Source organism: Sorex araneus, chromosome 7 (assembly GCF_027595985.1).
Source record: "Sorex araneus isolate mSorAra2 chromosome 7, mSorAra2.pri, whole genome shotgun sequence".
Taxonomy (NCBI): Eukaryota; Metazoa; Chordata; class Mammalia; order Eulipotyphla; family Soricidae; genus Sorex; species Sorex araneus.
The window spans coordinates 61,653,861-61,668,780 of NC_073308.1; the positions used below are offsets into that span (position 1 = coordinate 61,653,861).

General features: G+C 47.1%; 1 protein-coding gene across 1 annotated transcript in view; it reads left to right on the plus strand.

The window, feature by feature from the left end:
• The first annotated feature begins 8,481 nt into the window (after positions 1-8,481).
• IQCM (IQ motif containing M) overlaps positions 8,482-14,920 on the plus strand; it is a 544,597-nt gene continuing 538,158 nt past the window's right edge. Inside the window, exon 1 of the mRNA XM_055144242.1 lies at positions 8,482-8,553. The gene's annotated coding sequence lies outside the window, so the exon portion shown is untranslated. The remainder of the gene's footprint in view (positions 8,554-14,920) is intronic.

Below are 14,920 nucleotides of genomic sequence, written 5' to 3' on the forward strand. Positions count from 1 at the left end.
CTAGTCCTTTAAGGAATACTTTGGTCCAAGTTGCAGACATAAACTTACTGAAGAGCTGCCTCATTGGGTGATTTTGAAAACTCTCCAGGGGAAAATCAGAAATAAAAGTCTAATTATGATTTATGAGAAAAAGCATGGAGATCAGAATCAAATTTACAAAAAATAAATAATGACAAGCAATGACAGCTAATTATTATTATTAACCTTTTAGGAATATTCTGGGCTTTGTACTCAGAAGATACTGTTAAAATGATCCTATTTATAGGTAAGGAAATTGAAATCTAATACTGAATAAAAGGTTAAATAACTACTTTTTGTCTCAGAAGAGAATTCGTCCTGCATGCAGAAAGGCTATAAGCTATATTGATAAACCATAAAAGGTAGTGAATCCTGGAGCTATAAAAACAAAAACAATGGGGGTGTGAAGAGGATCCCAGGAGTGAAACAGAGCGCTGGGATGCCGTGCTGGCCTTCACTGGGATATAATGATGCTGAAATGAATGAACTCATAGCAAACCCAGAGCATCTGCAGAGCTTTGAGAGACACTTGTGAATGTTCTTTTCCACTTTAGAATTGCTTACAGATTTAGGTTTCTGCCCACAGAAAAGGGCAGAACAGATCATCCTAATTGTGATGAAAATAAATGTTAAGTTGCCTTGCTGCTCAAATTAGGTCATTCTGAACACTGGGTAGAGCAGAATTAAAGACAAAATCAACGTGCGAAGGAGATTAGAAATGTTGGTGGCGGCGGAGAGACAGCTCAAGTGGGCCAGCATCTGCTCTGCAGGCAGGGCTCCAGGTTCCATCTCCGGCATCACGTGGTCCCGAGTACCAGCAGGAGACCAGGAGCGACCCTCCAGCACGGAGCCCGGAGTAGCTTCTGAGCACGCCCAGATGTGCCCCTCCGCAAAAAAAAAAAACAAATCAAAAAACCAAACACAAACAAAAAGACCCAACAAATAAGAAGCTGTCTACCTCTCTTTGCCATACTGTAATACAGATATTTGATCAGTATGACCTCATGTAGGGCTGGAGCGATAGCTCAGCGGTAGGGCGTTTGCCTTTTACCCAGCCAACCCGCGTTCGATTTCTCAGCCCCTCTCGGAGAGCCTGGCAAGCTACCGAGAGTATCTCGCCCACACGGCAGAGCCTGGCAAGCTACCGGTGGCATATTCGATATGCCAAAAACCAGTAACAATAAGTCTCACAATGAGAGACGTTACTGGTGCCTGCTTGAACAAATCGATGAGCGACGGGATGACAGTGACAGTGACCTCATGTTAGGAAACTAGCTGGTCTCTAAGGAGTAATGAACTTTCGGGAAAAACACTGACAGTGCTGATGCTAACCCATAATCTTCAAAAGCAGCTGCTATTCTCAGAGTGTCCCTTGGCTTTTCTCTATTATGCTACACAGAAAGATCTTAGGAATGCAGAATTAAAATTTGGAGAAGTTAAAAAAAAAAGGTGTCCCCAAATAATAATACCAGGCATCTACCTGGGCTTGGGTAGCCTAAGGTGGAAATAAGTCACAGCATGTAACTCAACAAGCCTTTGATTAATTGTGCCTATTGCCCTTAAAAGCAGGTGAGCTGGCTTTCGTTTCCCTTGTCGTTTAGTCACTATCTAGGGACATTTAATGATAGAATTTTATCCTGTAGAGTTTGGGTCATTTAGGCTAATCTTGCCATTAAGCTACTCACTTCCTTCCCCATTAAAATCTTTCGCATCGATTACTTGAAGATACAACTCAGCATGGTCTATGAAGTATCCAACTTTATAAGAAAGAGAAATACTAAATATAGTCCAGTCTCTAGGTGCTGTTCTGTTGAATCCCCTAAGTTCCCTGAAGTAAGCAAAAATAAACTCGCCACATATGAAACACTTCATGTTCTAATTAATAAAATTTTTCTAAAGGTAGCACTGTTTTAGTTTTATGTATAAAAGTATATTAAATAGGATTATAATATGTGACTCTCGGGTTCATTCTTTTTTTTTAGAGTAGAAAATGGAAGTTTTATTAGAAATAGTGGCATTTATTACATAATAGTATATTGTGATATCATTTTTTAAAAATTGTTATTTTATTGAATCACCGTGAAAAAAATTACAAAGCTTTCAGGTTTAAGTCTCAGTCATATAATGATCAACCCTCATCACCAGTGCACATGTTCCCCCACCAAGAACCCCAATATACCCCCCCACACCCACACCCCCACCTGAGTGGCTAATGATCTTCACTTTATTCTCTCTATATTTTGAATACTTTCAATATTTCAACAGAGAACTCACTATTATTATTTGGAATTTTCCCCAACAATCAAACCTGCTGAAAAGGCATCATATGATAATTTGTTTTTCATTTCTGAGAATGAATATTATATGAGGTTTTGGATTTCTGATAACTTAGCTCAGTTCACAGTCTAGATGCATTTCTATAAGAAGCTGCTATGTGCCAAAATGGGTTAGTAGACCTCCCGGATCATAGTCTTTAAGGCCGTTTTCGTGCACGGCTGTTCCGGATCTCATCTGGGCGGCCTTGGGTTCATTCTACTTGAATTTTGCTCTGAGCTTCAGCTATTTATCCATACTTTTAAAATGCAAAGATCAAGCTAATGCTTTCTTAATCGGCTTGAATTGGAATCATACATAACTTTTTCAAAGGAATTCAGATACATTTTCTATTTTCATAGGAAATAACTCATTGGGGCTGGAGAGAGTACAGTGGAGCAGAGAGGCTGTTTGTTTTGCACATGGTCGACCCAGATTTGATCCCTGGCATCCCATATGGTCCAATGAGCCTTCCAGGAATGATCCCTGAGTTCAGACCAGGAGTAAACCCTGAGCACCACTGGGTGTGACGCCCCCCCCACCCCCCCAAAAAAAAATCTCAAACTGAAATATCTCATAACTTTTATTTCCAACAGTGATTTGTACTACTGGTTCTCTTTTTATAAGAGTTAACTTGTAATTGGGCATTTGTTCATTTGCTTCCAGTCTATATACATGGAAACAATTTTCTACATGGCCTGTGTTGATTTTAGCTCTGAGGAGAGAAGCATCTTTCTGTTTCAGCACCTAGCGGAGCAGTTTATAGACCTGAGACTCAGCGGGGAACTGGAAGTATTTATTAAGAGCAGTAGGGATGCTTGGAAAACACGGCTGTTCGATTTGAGATTCCTCATGAAAATGCTGGGAAGTTCAAAGGCTTCTGGTAGGTCATAAATGGATCTGAAAAAATAGTATATTCCATCTCCAAAACAATTGCAAGTGCCAAAAACCTGCCTCTTTGATGTATTTTCTGTGGGGCTCTGGAGCCACTCACGTTAAGTGAGAGAAAAACCTGCTTTTTCCTGAGTGCTCTCTGTACACTCTCAGCGGACAGATTTCCCGCCCCGTGCTCCCAGCTTGCCTCCCACCCCCCCCAACTACCCGCTTCCTCTGTCCTGTCAGTCAGAGCTGCCACTTGCCGAATCAAACTCTAATAAAATAAAGCCGATGTCATCTATCTCATTTCATTTCATTCTATTCATTCATTTATTTGAAATGTGGAGGGCTTTGGGACACAGACGGTGGTGTTAGACACTACTCCTCGTTCTGTGCTCAGGGTTCTAGGAGTACTCGGAGGACCGGGCAGGACTGAATGCAAGACAAGTGCCTGCCCCCCTGTACTATCTCTCCTTCCTCATCCCATTTTCTTTGAAATTATACTTTTTAAGGTCCACCCGACTCAGCACCATACGCCTGACCCCAGTTCAATCCCCAGCACCTCGGATGTGTCTCCCGCACCTGAACACTGCCAGCCTCACTCCTGAGCAGAAAGCCAGGAAGAGTCCTGGGTACTGCCTAGTGTGGTCCTCCAATCCAAAGGCAACCCCCGGTCCCCCACCAACACACCAACATATCTGATCTACTGCATTGATTTCACATGCCACCATGGCCTCCTGTTTATTTTGAAAATTCTGGATTAGAATCTAATCTAACACTGAGCTGGAGAACATCAATCTGAGACAGATATAGGAACCAGTGACATTCTTGCCCCTTTTTTTTCAAATGAAAAAAATTAGATTTAAATTTAAATTTCAGCTTGAGGCCATCCCCTGCAGGCGTCCTGCACGAAAGCATGTTCTCTGGCCCACCTAGCTCTCTATGCCACCCCTGTCTGATTATTAGCATTTTAAACTGTACACCGGGGTTAGTATTTCCCCACCCCAGAACAATCCAATAAAGACATCTGGTATGTCTTTCCTGCTCTTTCTTCTTCTTGTGTCTAAGACTAAAATCTGAGGACCAAACGCATCTACTATCCCCTATGCTAAGTTCACAATTAGTGGCAGCCTCCTAGCCCCACAATTCCCCAAGGCACCCCAGGAGTTACCCTTCTACACCCCAAATTAACAGAAAAGAAGCGAAGATTTTATGAGGAAGTGTGGGTGCAATAGTCACTGACTTCCACCCCACCAGTGTGTAGCAGAGGAGAATTGCTTCCATTATCTGATTCGAGGGCTGCTCCGGAGTCTCGAATCAATATTTGGGGGATTTTTGCAAGAAGGGGAGAATTCTGCTCCTCCCTGAGTCAACTGTGGGGAGATGGACTTACTCCCCTGTCCCCATGGCACTTAAAATAAGGCAGAGAGGAACTGAGCAGAGGGCGCTGGGGCCGCAGACATTGTCCTGTCTTCCCAGCTCAGTTCGTAAGCACTGAGAAGCGAGGAAGAGGCAGACCGCAGATCTGAAAACTGGCTACAGAATTAGAGGGAGACAGCGCCCAGGGTGATTTCAGGGGTCACAGCTACAGATCCATGAGCAACAGGGCGAGACCAGCAAAGGAACTTGGATTCACATCCCCAATGTAAAGATATTAGCTGGAAGATCCAGACAATTTTGCAAGAGGTGAGCAATGCTTAGGAGAGCTGTGTGCGTTTCTGTAGCTCCCGGGGACCACGCCATTTGGGTCTTCTCTTGGGGCTTTTGTCCTCTGCACCCACCAAGCAGCTCCCTGGTTCAGTATGGTCTGATTGATCAAAGTCAGGAAGGAAAAGATAAGCAAGTCCCACTTATTCCCCTGTCTTCTTGGAGTTTTGAGTTTCCCCTTGGATCTTCCGGCTACTGTTGACTTTTCCAAGTCTATAGGTGATTTCTTGTAGTATCTCATCCAGAGTTTTAGCTTTTCGGTGACAGAGAAATAGTACAGGGGTTAAGATACTTGCCTTGCACATGGCCATCCCTGGCTTGATCCCTGACACTCCATCGTGGTCCTCCAAGCATCAGCAACAGTAATCCCTGAGCACAGCAGCAAGAGTAAGCCCTGAGTATTTCTGTGTGTGGCCCTTAAACAAACAAAATCACAAACAAAAAACAATTTTGCTTAGGGCCAGGGAGAAACTAGAGGAGTGAAGGCGCTGGCCTTTGCTGTGGCTGATCCCCTTTCAGTTTCTGGCACTGCCAATGGTCCTCTAAACTCCACTGAGGGTGACCCAGGAGTGCTGAGCTGGAAGGAGGAGTCTGGGTGTGACTCCTCCCCAAAACACAAAAAAGCCCAACATAACTTCCGACTAAAGCCTCCAAAAACCATATAGTCTCGGGGTCACGCAAGCTATAGTCGTGTGGACGGGATTTGGGTCATTTTCTTCAGGGTTCTGAGCACTGTCAACCTGGCATGAAAGGCCCCACGAAAACACTCTACCCTGGTGTTTGGGTCACCTAAAGCCACGGCACAAGCGGTGACTGTCACTGAGGATTCGAGATGCACAGAGAAGACTTTGGACCAGTGGGTTGGGAGTTGGGGCTGGCGGAAAGCCCAGAGACCAGGAAGTGTAAGTGGTTATCTCATACTCTGGAGTCTATAGGATTCACTGGTTTGTCCTTTCTGCCTCAACACAGGTTGCTTAGGTTTATTGGGTTACTCTCATCACAGTGCTCCCATTCCTCTGTGTTTATTTGTAACCTTTTTTTTTTTTTTGCTTTTTGGGTCACACCCGGAGATGCACAGGGGTTACTCCTGGCTCATGCACTCAGGAATTACTCCTAGCAGTGCTCGGGGGACCATATGGGATGCAGGGAATAGAACCTGTGTCAGCCACATGCAAGGCAAGCGCCCTACCCACTGTGCTATCGCTCCAGCCCCAGTAACCGCTTTGTGCTCCACTTCCCCAATGGGTCAATCACCTTAATTTCCTAATCAGACTTCGTTAACTTGTAAATATTGCTTTACTCTTTTCCTTAAGTCCTTTGCATAGTTAATTCAGAGCAATATCCTTTTTGTATAGACACAGGAAGACAGTAAATGCTATGCTTCTGTAACTTGGGAGTTAATTGACTCCAAATAATATTCACTCCAGGGCATCTGTTCTCTTGACTTAAGCCTTAGTTGCCCTTACTTCCTAGCACCCCAAAAGCAGGGTCCTGACAAGGGACTGGATGGACCCAGGGCAAACTGTGAACTACCCTGGCATCGAAATGGGCCAGGCTAACGCATCATAATATTTTACTATAAGTTAAGAGCATGGTCATGGACAAATTCTGTCATGATCCAAAAAGTAACATCTAGATTAGGACCCTACTAGGGTTAGGAAAGATTAATCTGGCCCGAGCGAATGAGAGGCAATGTGAGACAGGAATGGGGAGCTGAGAGAGATTGCAGCAGGTGCGTGGGGAGAATGGAATTAACAGCAACTTATCACCAACCAGCCTGGCCCTCGTTTCCTCCTTCATCCGCCCCTGGCACTGGCCGTCCTGGGTGGGGGAGCAGCCTGAGACCACCCAATGCAGGTGGCGAGAGAGCGCTGCAGACTTCCTTAGCCGCCCGGTGATTACACAGAGTCAGTCCTTTGGGGTCACGCCAAGTTCATGTCCTCATCTCTAAAATGGGAACAATTCATCTCACTGGTAATTATTGGGATTAAACACTTCTTTGTAAAGAAGGTGTAGGAATGATCCACACAGAGCAAGCCCTTGAGAGCTGAATACACGTCAACTATTATTTTACGGTTGTGTTTATGCTAAGTGCTTTCTGCAACCACAAGCTGCTTGGGGTTGCCAACGAGGCACCCCTAGGGATATACCCAGAACCTGGAGGCTGCTGGGTGGGGCTGGCTCCCGTGTTTACTTACTCATCACAGACGACACAGTTGTTGTAACCTCAGACAGTGTCTGAACGTGGCCCTTCGCAAGTGTTCAGACTAATGAAGGAGACAAATCATTGCTTTTGTAATAATAATTGTAATCATGTCGTAGAATCTGGTGCGTTCTGGAAGGGTAACAAGGGGAATGACACCAGGGAGAGAATTGCAACTGTTGCCATTGGAGCAAAAAAGGGAAAAGAAGCTGGAGAGGTAGTAGAGCAGTTAGCTCACTTTCCTTGCACACAGCTGGCCCTAAGTCCTTCCCTGCCACTGCAAAGGGTCTCCTGGGCCCCACCAGAAATGACCCCTGAGTGCCAAATCAGGAGTACCACCGTGGCACCACCGTGGCCTAAAAGCCAAACCCAAAATATATAAGTAATATATGAGAGAGAGAAAGAAAGAGAGAGAAAAAACATATAAGTAATATGTGAGGGAGAGAGAGAGAGAGAGAGAGAGAGAGAGAGAGAGAGAGAGAGAGAGAGAGAGAGAGAGAGAGAGAAGAGAGAGAGAGAATATTCCTTCCATGGAGGCAAGGGGGCCATGAGGGATGTACACTGGTGAAGGGATGGATGTTGCAACATTCTAGACTGAAACCCAATCATGAACAATTCTGTAACTGTGTATCCGTAACTCAATTAAACATAAATAAATATATTTAAGTTATATACACATTATACATAAAATGAATAAATGCTACAAATGTGACTTTTGCTGATGAACTTAGGGCTAGCTAATAGGCATAAAGGCTATGAGAGGAACGCAAAATACTGATGTCGGGCGGGAGGATGGGACCGGAGAGACCCTAGCAGGGAAGGCCCTTTCCTTGCACACAGCCAAGAGGGTCCAACGCCTGGCACCTCACATGTCCCCAAGGCCTCGCCAGGAATGATCCCTGAGCATAGAGCCGGGAGTAAGCCCTGAGCACTGCCAGGAGTGACCAAAACCTGCCAAAACCAAACCAAATGATAGACGGTTGGGGGAGCCTATTTCAGACTCGCTTCTCACGCAGAAGAGGGTCACGGAGCTCCTGCAAGGAGCTTGCAAGGTGTCCTGTCTTTCCTCACCAGAGGGCACCCTGGCGTGATTCCCCAGAAGCCCTGGGTCGCTGGGCAGCCCCGGGAACGGCCGCCTGAACTTGGCCGTGTTTGTTCCAGGGAAACCTTCAGGTGGGACCGAGCGCCCGGGGTGCTGAGGCTGCACTGAGGTTCCAGTCTAGAGCGTGTCGCTCTCTCCGCCGGCAAACGTGCCTCTGACACGGGCTCTGACTGTAGCTAAGCAACCCGGGTGTGGGGGCGCAGCTCGCTCCAGCTCCGGCTGCTTCCGGGGGCTGTAATTAAATGCCCACATCACCCGGGAGCTGAGCTCGGGACAACGAGGAGCTGATGGATCGGCGCGAGACTCGAAGCATCCAGGGCCGTGGGTTGGCGCGGTGAGACCCGTGCGGGAGAAGGGGCCGCGCCGGGCGTGTAGGAAGTAAGCGTGGCGCCACCTAGTGGCAGAGCCTGGCATGTCCGTCTCCGGAACGCAGCGGCCAGAGGGACAGCAAAGGCGTCTAGCAAGGGGAAATGACACGCGCTTCCAGCGTGACCTCGGGGGCTGCCACCGGGTGGGAGAAGCAGCAATTAGACTAGGGCTTGTCAACCTGCAACCCACAGATTCAGCTGTGTGAGCTCTGCTGGGCCCAAGAGCTAAAGCGACGCAGGGTGGGGTGGAACTAAGAAAAGTGTTTGACGGTGACATCCTTTTTTATCTGTTTGTTTCTGGACCACATCCAAGCAGTGCTCAGGGCTTACTCCTGGCACTGTACTCAGGGCCCATTCCTGGCAGGGCTCAGGGGACCCTGTGGGATGTCGGGGATCAAACCTGGCTCAGCGGCGTGCAAGGGCAGCGCCCTCCCCACTGTGTTTTCTCTCCCAACACCTCGCATCCAACATGAGGCTTGCTGGATCACGATTGTGTTCATTCATTTAATATCATCGATCGCTGCTTTTTGTGAAACTTGGAATTGTGCAGCGTCTGGGGGACTGGAATTCGTGAAGTCTGAAGGGTTGACTGCCTGCCCTTTCCAGGAACCCTTTGCTGGTCCTTAAATCGGGGTCACCAGAGTCCACAGGAGAGAGAAGAGGTGTTTGCTGAGTCGAACTCTAAGAACGAAAAATAGATAGAATTTGTGTGGATTGTGGAAAGTTGGGGGGTATACGTAGCGATGCTCAGGGGTTGTTTCTGGCTCTGTGGAGCACTTCCGGTGTACCCAGAGGACCGATGGTGGTGCTGGGAATTTAACTGGGGTCAGCAGGATGCAAAGTAAGTGCCTCAGCCTCTGTCCTAGCTCCCTCTGCTCTGGATTGAATTTTAATGATGGGGCAGAGACGGAGGTCACCTCATCCTTCTCATTCCCCTTGTGATGCTGTGACACAGGAAGGGTGTCTAACGGAGAGTGATTTGGAGAGATAGAACAAGGAGATAACAATGGAATTAGGCTTAGTGAACCTGAACTGCTGTGAAAAAATCAAAGTCAAGGAATCATAGAGAAATGTTTCTATCCAGGGACTTTGGGGCTGGGAATATTAAGGTCAAGTGACATGGTGGAAAGGACAGTGTGGAGAGGCAGAGGGCTAGAGAAGGAAGGAAGTCAGAGGGTAGGGTTCTGAGAAAAGTCAAAGGTGTGAAGCCTTTGCTTCAAGGAGAGAACAACTACCAGGACCAAATACTGCAGGGTTCGAGCGCGCTGAAGGCTGGAATGGATGTGGTGCCAGTGGGCACGGGTTCCTGGCGGTATGAAGGCTGACAGTTGCCTAGGTAGCAACGCTGTTTGGAAGTCTCACAGTTTCCTTGAGGTGAGCATATTCTGTTTTATTTTGGTTTTGGTTCTGGGTTTACACCTGCTATGCTCCAGGATTGACAGTTAATTCCATTGCTTAAGCAATGAGATGCCTCCTAAACATTTCCCGGTTTTCTAGGTAGTGGTTTTTATTGTCTGGTTTTTACTTATTCTTCCTGTCTAGGCTTTGAAGATTCAGAAACTAGTCACTACTAGTGTTTTGCTTGAGTCTCAGTCAACATCCGTTGCCCTTCATTTAGGTGATTCTCCTCTGCTTTCATCCTTGCTCTGAAGTCAATGGTCTCACCACCCTCAAAAAATGATTATCAATTTGTATTGGGTGCCTAAGGCAATAATGGGGTAACATACACTGGCCTGGGGCTGGAGTGATAGCACAGCAGTTGGGCTTTCGTCTTTCACGCGGCTGACCCGAGTTCGATTCCTCTGCCCCTCTCGGAGAGCCCGGTGAGCTACGGAGAGTATCGAGCCCATGTGGCAGAGCCTGGCAAGCTACCCGTGCGTATTGGATATGCCAAAAACAGTAACAATAAGTCTCTCAATGAGAGACGTTACTGGTGCCCACTCGAACAAATCGATGAGCAACGGGATGACAGTGACAGTAATACCTGGCTCAAGGCACAGAAACGTAGGCTTTCAGAGTCTGGACCCCGGACCACCAATGTCTCTCTGAGGCACTGGGTTGAATCTCTCCCTTTCCTGTCCTGTTGCCAGGGACCGGGGGCTGTCAGGACCAAGAGATCCCTCATCACTATCAGCCTTGTTGTCCCATTTATTGTCCCTTCCCTCCCTCCCTCCCTCCCTCCCTCCCTCCCTCCCCCTCCCTCCCTCCCTCCCTCCCTCCCTTCCATCCTCCCTCCCTCCCTCCCTCCCTCCCTCCCTTCCTTCCTTCCTTCCTCCCTCCCTCCCTTCCTTCCTTCCTTCCTTCCTTCCTTCCTTCCTTCCTTCCTTCCTTCCTTCCTTCCTTCCTTCCTTCCTTCCTTCCTTCCTTCCCTCCCTCCCTCCTCCCTTTCTCCCCCTCCCTCCATCCCTCCTCCCTCCATTCCATCCTCCCTCCCTCCCTTCCTTCCTTCCTTCCTTCCTTCCTTCCTTCCTTCCTTCCTTCCTTCCTTCCTTCCTTCCTTCCTCCCTCCCTCCCTCCCTCCCTCCCTCCCTCCCTCCCTCCCTCCCTCCCTCCCTCCCTTCCTTCCTTCCTTCCTTCCTTCCTTCCTTCCTTCCTTCCTTCCTTCCTTCCTTCCTTCCTTCCTTCCTTCCTTCCTTCCTTCCTTCCTCCCCACCCCTTCTTTCTCTTTCTTAAATTTTACTTTAGGGATTGCAGTTTCTCAAAGACCTTTCTGGTAGGGTTTCATATGTAAAACTTTCTAGCAACGCCCCCAAGTTCCCTTTTCCCTCCACCACTGTCCCCCTCCCTATCCTGTTACTCCCCGCCCCTCTACCCTCTGTGATAAGCTTCCTATTAAAACCAGTTCTTAGTTTCTGTTATTGTTCATTATTCCCTTACTGTGCTTCCTTTTATCCTGCATATGAGAGATCATTCTATGTCTGATCCTCTCCTGACTAACTGCTCCTCGCCTGCTACTCTCCAGATCCATCCATACCGCAGCAAATATTGTATGCTTTTGTCCTTTTTTTTTTTAAATAGCTGAGTAGTATTCCACTGTGTGTATGGACCATAGTTTCTTTATCCAGTTACTTGTGCTTGGACACTCTTTCTTTCAGGTTTGGCTTTCTTTCAGGTTTGGGCCATTGTGAATACTGCTGCAATGAACATAAGAGTATAAATGTTGTTACTAAATAGGGTTTTTTGTAGTAGTTGTTATTATTTTGGTCTTTGGGGTAGGCGTCAAAAAGTAGAATTGCTGGGCCATATGGGAGCTTAGTTACTAGTTGTTTGGGAAGTGTCTATATTATTTTCAAAATGACTGGGCCAGTTGACATTCCCACCAGCAGTGAATGAGGGCCCCTCTCTCCTCACATTCATGCCAACACAAAACATTCACTGTAGCTTGCTGGGCTCTCCGAGAGGGATGGAGGAATCAAACCTGGGTTGGCCGTGTGCAAGGCAAATGTCCTACCTGCTGTGCTATCGCTTCAGTTCCCCAGGCATTTCTTTTTATTCTGGTCATTATTTTCTTTGCAGTGCAGACACTTCTTAGTTGGATATAGTCTTATTTGTTTATCTTTGCTTCTCTTTGTTTGACCAATATTAATGAATCATTGAAAATGCCGCTAGGTCCTGGAGCAATAGCACAGCTGGTAGGGCGTTTGCCTTGCATGTGGCTGACCCGGGTTCAATTCCCAGCATCCCATATGGTCCCCCAAGCACCGCCAGGAATAATCCTGAGTGCAAAGCCAGGAGTAACCTCTGTGCATTGCCAGATTTGACCCAAAAAGCAAAAAAATTAAATAAAATGAAAATGCCTCTATCTTCAATGTCATGAAGGGTTCTACCTGTGTTTTCCTCAATAAAAGCTATAGATTCATGTCTGATATCAAGATCTTTAATCCATTTTGATTCGACATTTCATGCATGGTGTTAAGAAAGGGGTCTGAATTTATTTTTTTCCATGTGACCCACTAATTTCCCCATCACCATTTGTTGAAGAGGTTTTCTTTGCTCCACTTTATACTTACTTTCTCCTCCTTTAATGGATATTAGCTGTCTATATGCCTGGGAATTGGTCACTGTTGACATCAGTTTCTTTTTTTGTTTTCTCTCTTTTGGTCATACCTGGCAATGCACAGGGTTATTCTTGGCTCAGGAATTACTCCTGGTGGTGCTGGGGGACCATATGGGATGCTGGGAATTGAACCCAGGTTGGCTGTGTGCAAGGCAAATGCCCTACCTGTTGAGCTATCACTCCAGCCCTGGTAGGGGGAATTGGTCTCTGAACACTCAGTTTTATCCCATTGGTTGAGAGCCTACTCATATTCTAGAACTATACTGTTTTGACCATTACAGTTTTATAGTCTAGTTTGAAGTTGGTCACAGAGGTCCACAGCCCTCTTCTTACAAGATCATGAACCATTTTGGATTAGGACCCACCTTCTGACCTCACCTTAGCCTTGTTACGTATAAAAGGGCCTTGTCCCCAAACTCAGGCACAAGAAGGTTTTAACAAATCTTTGCGTGGGAGCACAATTAAATGCATGACAACTTCCTAAGTCTCAGAGAAAGCTGGCATATTACTTCCAAGATAAGCAGCGCGATCCACAGTGACTTCAGTTGCCTCAGCAGCCATCCTGCAGTATAGCCTCTTCTCTCTTTCATTCCATAGCTGGACCTTTCACCAGATTTCCACGTTCCCGCTCCTCCCCAGCTCTGTAATTTTTTTTTTTTAATTTTATTGAGTCACCATGTGGAGGGTTACATAGTTCTCAGGATTATGTCGGTTATACAATTCTCAAACACCCTTCCCTTCACCAGTGCCCATCTTCCATCACCAACCCCCCCAGTATACCTGCCGCCCCCTCCCACCTCCCCAGTCCCCACCCTTGTACATAAGTTTCACTTTGTTTATGCCTTATATCGATTACATTCCATGTTTCAGCACACAATTCACTACCGTTGTTGGGGTTTCCCCCAAAAAAGAAAAGCAGTCCTATTGCCAAGGAGGCATTTGATAGTTCTCCACTGCTAAGAATATAGAGATATTAAGTCCCGCTGTTTGTTACATAACTTTTCTTTTTCCCCCGTGCCCCGCGCCACCGAGTTCACGCCTGTTTAGTAATCGCCACGCTGCCTGACAAGGGAAAAAAAAGTGAAAAGGATGGTTATTTCCCGTCATCAGCAGACGTGGGGCTCTGGCTTAGTTGATAGACTAGTAGAGTGTCTGCAAGCAGTTTCTGGAACCGAAGGTCTTGCGCTGGTATTGGCTCTGGCTCGAGATTCCACCAGCGTCCCATTGTTCCATGTATATAATTTTTCCCCTAATATCCCATTCCACGCCACTAGGTCTGTTTGCTTACTGGACATCACACTGTAGTTGACGACATGCCGCGTTTCTTCCCAAGAAAGAAGAAAATTTCTTCTCAGCCGGCGTGGGGATATAGCTTAGTTCAGTCTAGAGAGATGGCTACCACTTTGATTTCCTTCAATATTTCAGCAACAGACTTACTATTCTTGTTAGGATCTCCCACAAAAGTCCGACCCATTAAAAGCGAACCATTACATATTGCTGATGCTAAGATGACATTAGGTTTTGGGTTTCTGTATAAAGTCCAGGGAAAGTACAACCAGAAATAACATCACTACAAACTTTTACCCTTTTATGGTGCTCATAAGATGGAGAAGTCCTGCGCTGTGCTCAGGAGGGAGGAGTTGAGAGAGAGAGAGAGGTTAAAAGAATTGGGGGATGCCCGGGTCCCACTGTTTCAGCGCACCGTGGGGTCTCTGGTCCCATGCCGGAATTAGTTCAGTGGGCTGCCTGGAGTCCAAGGGCGCTCCCTTGGGCTCTTCCATCATGCTCGCTCCGCAGCCGGATCCAAAGGGAGCTCTGTAATTTTTTTAAAAATTCAACTTATCCTTTCGGTGCGAGCAACTCCTCGCAGAATGTCTCCAGCCTGAGAACTAAGCCTCGGCCCCATGCCCGCCCGGGAGGGGAAAGGTATTTCTCTCTCTTGCCTCTTTCTCTCCGGGGATGAAGGGCGCGGTGGCCGCCATATTAAGACGACCACAGATGGGATTTACGACAAAAACTGCAGCAAAAGGACACGAGGGTGCTCTTGGGAAGGTGGGAGGCACCGGCCCCTCCCACCGCCGAGATGTGATCCTGGGGGCCGCACGCATGTGCGGCCTCTCCGCAGCTGTACAAGCGTGAATCCAGACCCAGCAAAACCTCTTTCGGTGTGAGCAACTCCTCGCAGAATGTCTCCAGCCTGAGAACTAAGCCTCGGCCCCGTGCCCGCCCGGGAGGGGAAAGGTATTTCTCTCTCTCTCGCCTCTTTCTCTCCGGGG